Source organism: Lynx canadensis, chromosome D4 (genome assembly GCF_007474595.2).
Source record: "Lynx canadensis isolate LIC74 chromosome D4, mLynCan4.pri.v2, whole genome shotgun sequence".
In the NCBI taxonomy this organism is placed as follows: domain Eukaryota; kingdom Metazoa; phylum Chordata; class Mammalia; order Carnivora; family Felidae; genus Lynx; species Lynx canadensis.
In genome coordinates this window covers 34,679,953-34,693,172 of record NC_044315.2, presented here as the reverse complement: position 1 = coordinate 34,693,172, position 13,220 = coordinate 34,679,953, and positions in this window count along the sequence as shown.

Here is a 13,220-nt window from a genome sequence, read left to right as displayed (position 1 = left end):
CTTTCTTCCTCTTTCTTTCTTTCTTTCTTTCTTTCTTTCTTTCTTTCTTTCTTTCTTTCTTCTCTTTCTTTCTTTTTCTTTCACCTTGGAGTGATTCCTTGAGAATTCTTCCAATCTACCTATTGCCATTTTTTTTTTTGCAAGTATAGACAGGTATTCCTTAATCCAGGGAGTACAAATAGTAGTTATTACAACAATCAGTTCCCAAACTAGAAGGTCGGCCCAAACTCAGTTTGGGTACAAGCACTATTATCCAAGGATTAAACTCAAGGTCAAAACCCAGGAGGTCAATTCAAGTGGGTCATCAGAGCAGTAAGTGGAAATTCAAACCTCGGGAATGAACAGATATCCACCTGACATCAGGAGGCCAAGAAAATCAGTGCCAGAAAACCAGTCTGTTAGTGGTTGCTTCTGAGTATGAGCACTGAATGGGAATGTAGTCAGTGGGAATTGGGGTTCATAAGGGTAGGTGAATAGTTAGCAAATGCCTGGGCTCTGGGGCAATGCTGATGTCTCAGTGGAACAACTGAGTTGACAGTTTCTGATAAAAGGCTTCTTTTGGAGCCCATTGGTCTGAAGTGTCACTCATCTCAGGCCCCTGGGTGAAATGCAAGCTACAGTTAGAGAATAAATGGAAGAGCTGCAAAGAGAAAGGCCTGTGGTGCCACAAAGAAAGCTAGAAACACCATCTTTTTTGACAATGGCCACAATCTGCAAGTGTAATATATGTTTGGTGATATATTTATTTACTACAGTTATATTGTCCCTTTCTTGATTTGAAAAATAATGGTCATAAAGAATAATGGTCAAATAAAGAAGCCCATAGCTTTCTTTAAAAACATGTTTCCATACACCTATTAAAAGGAAAATATTTTATATGCTGCCTCATTCCCTATTGAACAGAATTAAACTTGAACCTATATATTGCTAGAAGAATTGAATGCATTTAGCCTCAGAATTTTCTCCTGTAATACCACCATTTTTGTCACTAATGTTTTACTGTATATTATAATAATATTATAATCTACTAGCTCAAGGAATCTACTAGCTCAAGAAAAATCACTTATTTGTCAAAGAAATATTTATCTTTAATATGCCCTTTTTACTTTGAATTTCTATAATAGACTTGTGTTTATTCTGTTGGTAGTAATTCCTATTAGTAAGGAAATATAATGGTTTTCCCATGATATGTCTAACAGCTTTCCAGCTGAGGCCAACCCTATTTAATTCATAGCTCTTTGGTCCTAACAGATATTGAATTCTGTACTATGTATTCATTCGCAGTGTGATCAGACACCCACCAAGTCTCTAGCAGTAATTAATATATTACATGGGGATAGATCCCATTAACTGAACAACTTTGAATAATGTATTTCAGATTAACTACTACTAGCAGGATCTTGTGGCATTCCTACATTGGTGCAGGAATTTCTTTGTGATGCATAAGGAGTATAATTAAAAGGTTAAAAAAGAGATTTATATAGTCACAAAATAATATAACCCTTTTCTAAAACAATCATCAATATTCTAAGAAAATAAATTAGTTGCTTCATATTTTGATCTTGGATTTTCATTCACATTCTTATTTACACATGGTATCATGGACTCCCTGATGTATCATCTATTTTCCTTTTTGAATGGGAGGCATTTACTTATATATTGATTATTAACTGTTAATTTTCTTCCATCCTGATCAATCATCCTGGTCGGTCAGTATTGCTTTACTATCTTTAGTGGTTTTGTGGAGTGCCTTAGCTCAAATTAAATCTGTTATTTTTCAATTCTTCCTAGAGTGCCATTTATCTTTCTTTCTTACTGAGACTTTGTATTGCTAATGACTTCCCACAGTTACTGTCATTGAGAAATAAATTTATATATAATTTACCCAATTTAAGTATGTTAGATGCTGAATGATAAAGGGCTTCCAAGATAGATTCGCATTTTTTAACTTTATATTTATGAGTATATATTGATATAAACTGACCTAAAACACATGATATTATTAGATCCACTGTACTCCAATTTGGTAATAAAAGCTTTCATGAATATTCTCCATTGCTATGGCCTCAAAGTGGTATGCATTTTTCATCCCGAAGTTAATTAATTGGGAAGACAAGCAATGATCTTAAGATTTGGGGGAACCAACCATTCAGTTAGCTAAGTAAGCAAATATTAAATGTTTGAAGTGCTTCCTGCCAATCCAGTTGTTTTAGATAATTGAGTCAAACTGCTAGACCATTTGATATATACATAAATACATATTTATTTATTCAATAAACATGTATTAAAAAACAACTTCATGCCAGGACTATACCAGGCATTTATTGTTGGATATAGAGATGGAGAAGACACAGTGCTATTCCTCAAATTAACTCCAGCTTCAGTAATGAAAAAACATGTGTTTAAAAAGAATTGGAGGGGGGCAGAAGCAGGGAGGTAGAAAATGAAAAGGCAATTGGGAACATTGGAATTATGCGATAATACAGAAGAAATTCAGACAAATTGATTGCTTAGTGGATTTGACCAATTGTTTGCCTGTCAAATTATGTTTTTATGGGTAGGCTAACCACCTGCTTGTAATAAAAGTTGTCAGTTTAAACCAATCAAACAGTTTGTATATATAGTATGACAATCCTAATGTTTTGCAAGTCATAATTTCAAAACCAAAATGTGATTATTTAAAATAAGGAAATTTTGGTTGCTTATGTTTTTGGTTGTTGTTTTGTTTTGTTTTGTTTTTAGCTAAAAGTAAAGTCATCGTGAAATTGGGGAAAAAAATAAAGAATGCCTGAAAATTACATCCATGTGCTGGTACTTTTCACTAATGCCTGAAACCAGAGACCATGACTTCCTTTTTCTAGTTTCAAATTATGTGCAGTGAACATTCTGAAGCTAAAGGAGAATATGTGGCCAGTTCACAGACTGATTTATTTTCCTGTTTTGTTGAAGGAGATATTAAAAATGAAGTTTTGATCCTTTCAATATAAAAAAATGTTTAATTAGAAATGATGAAATGAAGATTCCTTACTCTGTATAAACTTTTGGTAGCCTGCATACTCAGCCACTAATGATTGATACCTCTTCTAGTTCTTACAAGCTGACTCCATTCACAAAAAAAAAACCTTTTTTAGTTTATTTTCAGCTATCGGTAGTCATGTTTTCATGCCTATGGGGTATAAACCCCCAATGGCACTGGCAAATTGGCAGAATTAAAGTGCATTTCCATCCACGGCTCAAAAGAAGAGATGATCCTTTGTCCTTAGCTTTGTCGGCACAGTTCATCCTTAAAGTGACAGAAAACTTGCCATTTTTCTCAGTTGTTATCTTTGACAAAACATCCTTGAATGGGAACTTTTGAAAATAAGTATTCAAATAATAATGGAGTTTAAGATTTTAAAAATTGGAAAGAAATGCTAAAAAGTATGAAAATTTAATTTTATGCCAACAATTTTGCTTGGAATCTTTGAGTAATTTGATTTTTCTATAATGTTCTATCAGTTTCTCCCTTTTTAAAAAAGGAGAGTATTTTCCAAAATTAAAAACATTGGAGTGAAAAAAAAGAAACCTTTTTCCTCCTAAAACCCTAAAATAGTTTGGCATTAATAGGTAAATTGAAACAACATCTAAAATACTCTTACCGGGGCGCCTGGGTGGCGCAGTCGGTTAAGCGTCCGACTTCAGCCAGGTCACGATCTCGCGGTCCGTGAGTTCGAGCCCTGCGTCAGGCTCTGGGCTGATGGCTCGGAGCCTGGAGCCTGTTTCCGATTCTGTGTCTCCCTCTCTCTGCCCCTCCCCCGTTCATGCTCTGTCTCTCTCTCTGTCCCAAAAATAAATAAATGTTGAAAAAAAAATACTCTTACCTAACATCTATTTTAAATGTCTACCTTGTCACATTCTGAATTAGAACACAGTGCCAGAGGGACAACATAGTCTTCAGAATGAAATTCTTAACAAAGAATAGACAACTATGACTTATATGCTATTGTCTACTCACTATCATGCAGCAAGATATTTAACATATGCATAATTCATTACACTAATTCTGAGCATTACTCCAGAGGCTTTGATTATCACTAAATAAACAGGAAATTAGCAGTTTTTCTGTAGTGACTCTTTGTTATTTATGATGGTATTTTTCTGAGGTACTCCCTCATTTGAATGGAGAAATTTGTGCATGAAACAATCTTCTGAATAAATACATAGGATGCTGTTTTGATCAAAGTTATCTGCTCTTAATGCATCTGTTTTTGGCAAGGTAAAATATACATGAGCAAAGTAAAATCATACAGCTTTAGAATTACGTATGGTTGCATTTTATTACATCACAACAATGCTTAGCCATTTGTTTAGTTCCCGTAAAGAGCAGAAACACAAATGATGAGGCAGCTTTTACCTTTGGTGGAGAAACCTATAATACTTGGCAAAGGATGTCCTAAATCGAACAATTTCAATGAAAACGAACATTGTCCAGGAAGTTGCTTGTCCTTAAAGAAAGCCAATTGGCTGTGCAGAAAGTTCTCCAGAGAATGGAATGGTTGTTAATTATTTTTATTTATTTTTATTATTATTACTTTTTTTTGGCAAAGTCATTACTGGACAAGTAATGACCCTCAAATTTGTAGGTTCAGACATTTCATTTGTCAGGGTGTCCATCAGTTATGGATAGATTCATATTAAGCAAAATCACAGAGATTAGTATATAAAATTAATATTTTATTAATTTAAAATGAGAAGTAGAACTATAATGATAACATCCCTGGATACCTGGAGAAGGAATTGTAACTGGGAGAAGGAAATATACTTAATCCTTATCTGGGATTTTCCCCTTTTCTCTGATACCACTGCAAAAAAAAAAAATTTGATAGATACATTGTTTCTATAATTATGTTGGTTGGGAGATGAGGTCATATTTTGTCACTCAATGATGGTATCACATATTTCTGTCCCAATCTCTTATTTGCTTCATAGTTTCATTTTCTGAAAACATTTTTCTTTTCCTGTTTCCAATTTCTTTAGAAAAGAGACAAGGGAAAAGTGACAGTGATCCCCAGGGCTGCCTACTGCATTCCTTTTAGTAGATTTTTTTTGCAGTGTATTTTATTTAAAAGAAAAAACTGTATGGGGCGCCTGGGTGGCGCAGTCGGTTAAGCGTCCGACTTCAGCCAGGTCACGATCTCTCGGTCCGTGAGTTCGAGCCCCCCGTCGGGCTCTGGGCTGATGGCTCAGAGCCTGGAGCCTGTTTCCGATTCTGTGTCTCCCTCTCTCTCTGCCCCTCCCCCGTTCATGCTCTGTCTCTCTCTGTCCCAAAAATAAATAAACGTTGAAAAAAAAATTTAAAAGAAAAAACTGTATCAATATGACCTATAAATATATCTTTCTATCAGAAAGAATTATTAGTTTATTAAAGATATCTGTGAAAAAAGTATATTGATTATAACGTAACCTAAATGTCAATGAGCAGTACATTAGTAGCTATAGTAGTTCACAATAGGAAACCAACAATGAAAAATATTTCACTAATATGAAATATCATAAACATAAAATTCATATTCAAGTAACTTAATCATAATATATGACGTAACAATTGGCAAAATGTACATTTCAGAGGGATTTTAAAAGACAGCTTACTTTTTTTGATCTCTACACCCACTGTGGGGCTAGCACTCACAACCCTGGGATCAATAGTCTCATGCTCTTCTGACTGAGCCAGTCAGGCACCCCAAAAGAGAGCTTACTTTAAAAAATTACCAAACAGGGGTGCCTGGGTGGGTAGTCGGTTAAGCATCCAACTTCGGCTCAGGTCATGATCTCATCATTCTGGAGTTCGAGTTCAAGGCCCACATCGGGCTCTGTACTGACAGTTCAGAGCCTGGAACCTGGAGCCAGTTCAGATTTTGTGTCTCCCTCTCTCTCTGCCCCTCCCCCGCCCTCTCTCTCTCTCTCTCTCTCTCTTTCTCTCTCCCTAAAAAAATAAACATTAAAAAAATTACCAGATATACATAAAGCAATTATTATATCATATATTATTATATTATCTCATAGATACTTATTATTTTGAAAACATTGGCATATTTCTGTCAGTATATACAACATGATTATCTTCATCTACTAACAGTTGTTAACTGCCTCCCAGTGTTTAGTATGGGTTGCTTAATACGAGCTGCAAAGCTGAAATAATTATCTTTATTCTTTAGGGATTAGAGAAGACATAGAAATTGGTACTGTAGTAAAAAACTATTCAGGCAACCTATCCACCATCATTACCTGGTTGGACACCAAGCTCAGTATGTAACAACCCAGGCCCTATTCCCCAGGAAAAAATTTATAATTGACACTTTCTAGTTATGAATTGAAAAATTGATAGAGTAACAGCCTTCCCCAAGTAGCAAAGCAGATGGGCAAGGGATTCTGCTCTTGAAAAAAAATATGTGTGTTATTCCCATGTCTGTATAACCACACTGTCACATTCTTTTCAGAAAGGCATCAAAGCCAAATTTTTGCAAATCTAACTGGAGGAAGTAATTTTAAAAACATATATCAAAATCCTGACTTTGTGTTTCTTATGAAGAGGTTACAGAGGTTATAATTTACATTTCTTCTGTGATAATGAAAGTCACAGAAGATGTATGTGTGTGTTGTATCTTTAATCTGGGTTTTTAAATATATATATATCCTCCAACTAAAAACCTAGCAAATAAAATTACTGTAATGTTTTTATTTTTCTGTACTTAACTTTAAACTGAAATTTCAAACTGGATTCCAAGCAGCCCCCTAGAGTTAAATTTATAAGAGTCTTCTCTATAATACCTTGTTTTTGAGTTTGTGCATTTTATTTTCTCCAAAGCTCCAAATTATTTAATTTCTTATTTTGTATCAAAGAGATCTTATCCATGTTTACACAATCCCCTATTATTGTAATCAAATCTTATCACACTACTGACAATATGGATTTGGACACGTTAGATTTTATTGGACACCAAATTGTATCTTTTGTAACAAAAATCCAGTTTGCCCTCAAAACAAATATCTATTTTATTTCAAGTTTCTATTGCCTCATTTGTACAAAAGGAAGATTGAATTAAGTTGTCTCCAAGGTCCAATTCACCTCTATGTTTGTTTGTTTGTTTGTTTTTCCAGAAAAGAAGGAGAAGAGATAAAAACAAACAAACAAAAACAAAAAGAAACAAACATCGAATATGTGGTTGACATTCTTAACATTTGGTCCAAATAATTTATTATTTACTTTCACTATGTTAAATTCATAGGGCCTGTATATTGTCTATTTGGTTTGAAATAAATGCCACATTCAAGAGACTATTTCAGGGAAGACCAATTCAAAAAAGGCTTAGCAGGAAAATGTCTTAACTGAATATAACAAGTGAAAAGATGTTTGTTGCTATCTATTATAGACTATTTACCCATTAAAAGCACATAGTGAGAAATAATTTCTACGACTTTAAAGCTAAAAACCCTAATGATAGATCCCAAAATTGCCTTCCATCCTGTTCTTTGTTCTAAATCTAGTATTCTGGTATTAACATTCAGAGTTTATCCTTCACCAAAAGAGTCTAATTATGGAAGAATGATCAGATTGGTGATGAGTAATTCACCTGGGGATGAAATTCTACAGGTAATGTAATATGAACTGCAATCAGGAATGACAATGATTTTTTTAGGCTTTTTCAAACTGCTTATTTGAGTCTAAAATAGCAAAGCTAACACAGAATATCAGGCGGAAACCAAATTTTCAGTTGATGCAGTTTTGTCATTTGGGGAATATTAATATTAGCCTAGGAACTGCTGTTGACTGCAAAATGAGCATATATTAAAAGCACATAGACTAGTGGAGCCATTGCTTTTGAAACAGGTGCCTTTTACTCATTATGTAAGCTGAAACATAAGATCTAGTTTCCAATTACACTGCCTTCACAAGGGTTTGCTTTAAAAAAATTACTACCTTTTTCACTTGTGTGCCTGTATTGGTAGGCATCTCATGCTGATTTCTCACCCTAAGTAGTAACATGTATTCATTCTTAAAGATACCTTGGAGAATGTGTGTTTCCTCTGTGATTCTGAACATGGGATGAGAATAGTAGTAGTAATAATCATGGTCAACATCATCATTGTCAACATCATCGTCGTCGTCGTCGTCATCATCATCGAAGCTATTATGTTTTGAATGTTTTCTATGTGCCAGGCAGTGTGCTCAGAGATTTGTATGTGTTAACTTTTATATCTATCCATTAGGAAGGTACCATGATTAGATCCAATTTACAGGTTGAGTAACAGAGGCGTGACCTATCCAGAAGAGGTCGACCAAGGTGGCAATATACAAACTTCCTGAACTCCCTCCCCTCTCCCCACAGAGAGACCAAATGTACACCTAGCATGGAACGATACCCTCTGAAAGAAATCCTAATACCAGCTTGGTGACTCCTCCAAAGTGGGCAAAAGAGAAGATACTTATATCAAGATAGGTAGGAACGGCTGAGACAAATACTTGCTATAAATCTATCAGTGTAGTGCCATACAATTGGGAGGGAACTCCCCACTCCTAGTTTCAACCTAAGAAGTCAAGAGTTTGGACCCCACATTTAGCAACCAGATTTTATGACCCAGCCCATGGGATGGTTGCCCAAAACGTCTTGCTCTGAAAGACAACGTGCTTGTGTTTGTGAGACCCACAAGACTGTGACAAATAAAGGAGCAGTGGTTAGCAGGCACACTGCTGCAGTGATCCCCCAGGGGCTGAGTGCTGGATCATCACTTGTACTTCACATATATGTGTATCTTATTGGCTCCTTCAGTGTTTTTTGTGTTCCTTGTCTTACTTGAAGTTCCCGAAGTACAGATACAATTGAGATTATATGTTTTATTTTTATGCAAATATTATTGAATTATCATCTTGGAGTGAACTTTTAATATTTTTTTTTTAAAAATTGTCATTCAAATCAAAGTATAAATTATGGGCATATGCACTTATGCAAATTCTCTCAGCACACAGCAAGTTAAGCACTTTCTGTGGGCCAGACACCATTGGAGCCTAGACTGGATAGTTATATTCTCCTTGTAATCTGGTGGAATGACCACCTGAGGATTGAAAGGGCTTTGAAATATTCTCATTCATCAGCACTTCCTCTCCTTCACCACTACTAAAATTTTATACCATCACTACAAAACTTTAGTATTCAGGTACTAAAATAATATGTGCCATTTTTCTTAAAAGATATGGATGCCAAATGTTAGAATTTCCTAATTATCTTAGTCACTGTAATTATTTTATAGCCACATAACTAATGTTTTTCTTTTGTTTTTGACATCATATGAATGTATAATAAAAACTTGTAAAGATTAGGGTTGAAAGTTTCTATCAAGTGTCTGTGAGCTGAGAAACCAAGGAACATGTTCAGGATTATACAACATGTTAGACAGCTGAAATCACATTCTGTACCTTCTTCACGTTTCCAAGCCATAACTTTTTTATTGTGGCCCCACCCCCAACATGTGTTGCGCTGTTGAAGTTGATACATACTTTTGGGTTTCCAAGTAGTCCAGATAGAACGGAAGCTCTCTTTGTAACTTTCAATAAACACAGTCCAATGTATGCCTCAGTTTCTGCCGGGTCCAACTTCTCACTAGTCCCCTTAGCAAGCCATGTTCCCCCTGTTAATACTTCATCCGGTTCTGTTTATTTAAAAAAATATATTTATGTTTGTTTTTGAGAGACGGAGAGACAGAGTGCTAACAGAGGAGGGGTAAAGAGAGACAGGGAGAGACACAGAATCTGAAGAAGGCTCCAGGCTCTAAGATGTCAGCACAGATCCAGATGTGGGGCTTGAACCCATGGGCTGGGGGGGATCATGACCTGAGCTGAAGTCAGATGTTTAACCAGCTGAGCCACCCAGGGTCCCCAATCCTGTTCTCTTCTTACACACATGTTCACATTTTTTGCATGGATTTTGTGTGATATATCCCTAAAATGCCTTCCTTCTGCCTTTGTGTTAACTCTGTAGTCACTATTTTAAGCCCTTATTCTATCTTCCTAACAAAGACTTTTCTTATTATTTCAGCCCCATTGATCTTTCTCTTCTGATTATCTGTGCATTTTACATTGTTCCTCTTTCAGATGTGCTAATCTTGCTTTTTCAAGCATATTTCAAACACTTTGGTAGCCAGAAACGTGGCCTCCTTTTGTGTCCCTCCCTAGGAACGCATGCATTTAATAAATGCTAAAATGCACCATGTTGCATTGATATGACGTCTTACATTTTTATGATACAAAAATATCTAAAAATCACTTTAGGTCACTTTTGCTTCCTTAACACGAAACTTGTGAATAACAATAAAATTCTTTTTAGAAATTATCATAGCATATGTAACCACACAATGCAAGTATCAGAAATTGAATTTCCACATGTAATTTATTTTACTTACAGCAGTTTGGGTTTAATTTGACAACTTTCTCATTACAACTATCAAAAAAAAAAAAGCCTTCCTCTGTACAAATGCATTTCCATATTTCCATCTCAGTATAAGCACAGCTGTGAACCAATTACTTCAAAGTTCAAGAGCTGGTTGTTTCTATCCTTAGCATCGCTAGAAAATGTTGCACGTCGTTTTGGGGAGAGACTCCCAAGCTCAGTACAAAGAAGTTTTTATTTCTTATTTCTTGTTTTCTTTTTTTGTTGTTGTTTTGATATCCAGCACAAATGAGACACATTTTCTTTCCTCTACCATTGCATTTTTTTTCTATATTTGGTGATAATAGGTATCTATTTTGCATGCTCATTTGAATATACTGTGTGGTTTTTTGTTATTGATAGCTACTAGATAAAAAGACATACACTAAGTGGCATATTGATCAATCTATTTGAGGAATAAATACTTCCTCAAGCCATCTGCATTGCGAGTGTATTGTGTGAATATGAAAAACACATGTTTTACCTGCCCGTACTAATTACTATATATGTGCAGCCTGATGGATGATCTCCTAAACCCTGGCACAGCTCCTGTTGTACATGCCCCTCTTCTGCTGTGTCACTGCACCTACTTATTTGAGATGATTTGATTCAGTGACTGACAGTAGGTGTGAAAGAAGTGGGAGGTAGGGAACAAGAAGAAAATTCTGTTCTGTGAGTGTTAGCCATGTGTGTTAGCTAGCCATGGTTATTTGGTTCAGTTTAAGAATCTGAACAAAGCAATGTCCTCTGGTTTCTGATTTGTATAACATACCCCTTTTATTGATCAAAGATCAATCCATAGTAATTTACTCTCCTGAGAGATGTCATACAGCCTGTCCTGACAACACTCCCTTTTAAGGGAGATCTTCTGACAAAGCCCATGCTCTACTCTTCCAGTTTTAGCTAGTGGGATCAGGCAGGTATCTAATGCAAGGAAATAAATCTTTACATCGTCCTGCCAGTGATGTGCGACCCTTGAATTACCAAAAAACAAAACAAAACGAAAGGCAATTTGCTACTGAAGAAACTTTTAATTAGAAAACAGAAAACTCAGTCAGCTGGAAGCAGGGGTAGCAGAGAGCAGGACACATCAAAATTTCTATAAGATACAGAGCCTGAGAGATGGTGACAAATCTAAGCGATATGTAAAATACAGGTAGAAAGGAGTGGTAACTATATGGACGCTGGCTGTAGAAAGACAGAGACAGAACACATGTGAGGAAATATCATGTGTCCCCTGAGAGAGATAAAGTAGTTTGTTTTCAGAACTCTCTCATGTATGATGACAGCATTCCAGCCCCAGTCCTGGTCTTGGTGTTTTCTACAACTGTTATCTTAGCTAGCATGGCCAGGTTATCTATTCCATGCCAACAAATGCCCCAATGTATCCCTTTCACTAACATTTATTTAGCACGTAGTACAGGCAAAGCTCTCCACTAATTTCTGCAAAAAAATCAAAGATTATTTTTAAAGTGTCTTTCTCCTTCCAAAATGCTCTCGGATGAGATTTTCTATAACTCAATATTACTAGAAATTCCCCATGTCTCTTTCTAGAAAAAAGTGAATTAGTATTTTTTTTTAATTCAGGTTTTGGATAATTGAGCATTTTCCCCTAAGCAAAAATATAATGGCTTTCCCTTCTTAAAAATCAATACGATGTATGAGTTTGGTTCTGTTTAAGGATATTGATTATGCTAGGGCAAAATTAAGTCTTTGTCAAAGTTTAATAAAAATGGATCAATATGTATTATTAATAACCTCATCATACATTTAAACAATTAAAGAGTAAAGATGTACTGACCAGATTTTTAATAATATTATATTGTATTTACTATTTGACTATTAGTTTTCATATTGAATACATGTTTCCTCCTTAATATGGCCATATATTAAAATATTTGATGTGAAGTCATAATTCTAATTACATATATAGAATATTAATCACAAAAGGCTACTGTACTGGATTTAATTGACAGAAGACTTTTTTTAAAAAGCTGGGGCAGGTGGGGAGGAAAATTTATATATGTATATTATATATATGATACATATTTATATAGCTACCATATATATATATACATATATAAAATACATATATTTATACAGCTACTTTCAAGAGGTCCTCTTCAAAATTGAACTATCTTTTTTTTTTATAGTTTGAGAATAGAAGATAGACATTGAGCAAGTGGTTTGGATGGAGACAGTAAGAAAACTGATCTACATAGGGAATAAACATGTATTTTGAGTGCGAGGAGCTCAAGGAGAGAAGAAGAAAAGAAAATGGACAAGGGAGTCAGAAAACATGGTAAAATTTCATAGGAACATAGCAACTTGAGGAAAAGATTGTCAATGAGTAATTCCAAATAGCATTACAGCTAAAGAGTTCTAGTGGCATGGAAATCATTGTTCAATTTGTAACTTTTTGTGTTCCTATGGCCTAAACCCATTGCATCATCCTAAATTTTCAGGAAAGTCTGATGAGTACATGAATTCTCCTTGTTAAAATTTGTGGGGAAATCAAGAAAAAGCCAACTTTCTGTTACCTTCAACAGGAATTAGTAGCTACAAATGACTTGAGAATATAGGGTCCTTGGGACTTGTCTTTGAAGGAATTGACTTATACAGAACATGGATAAATGGGTCCAAAAATTGAGTTTAAATCTCAGAGGCCAAAATAACTTACCAAATAACACATCTGTATTAATACAGCTTTAGCCTTAAATATAAAGTCATCTTTGAAGATGAAATGACTACCAAGGACCA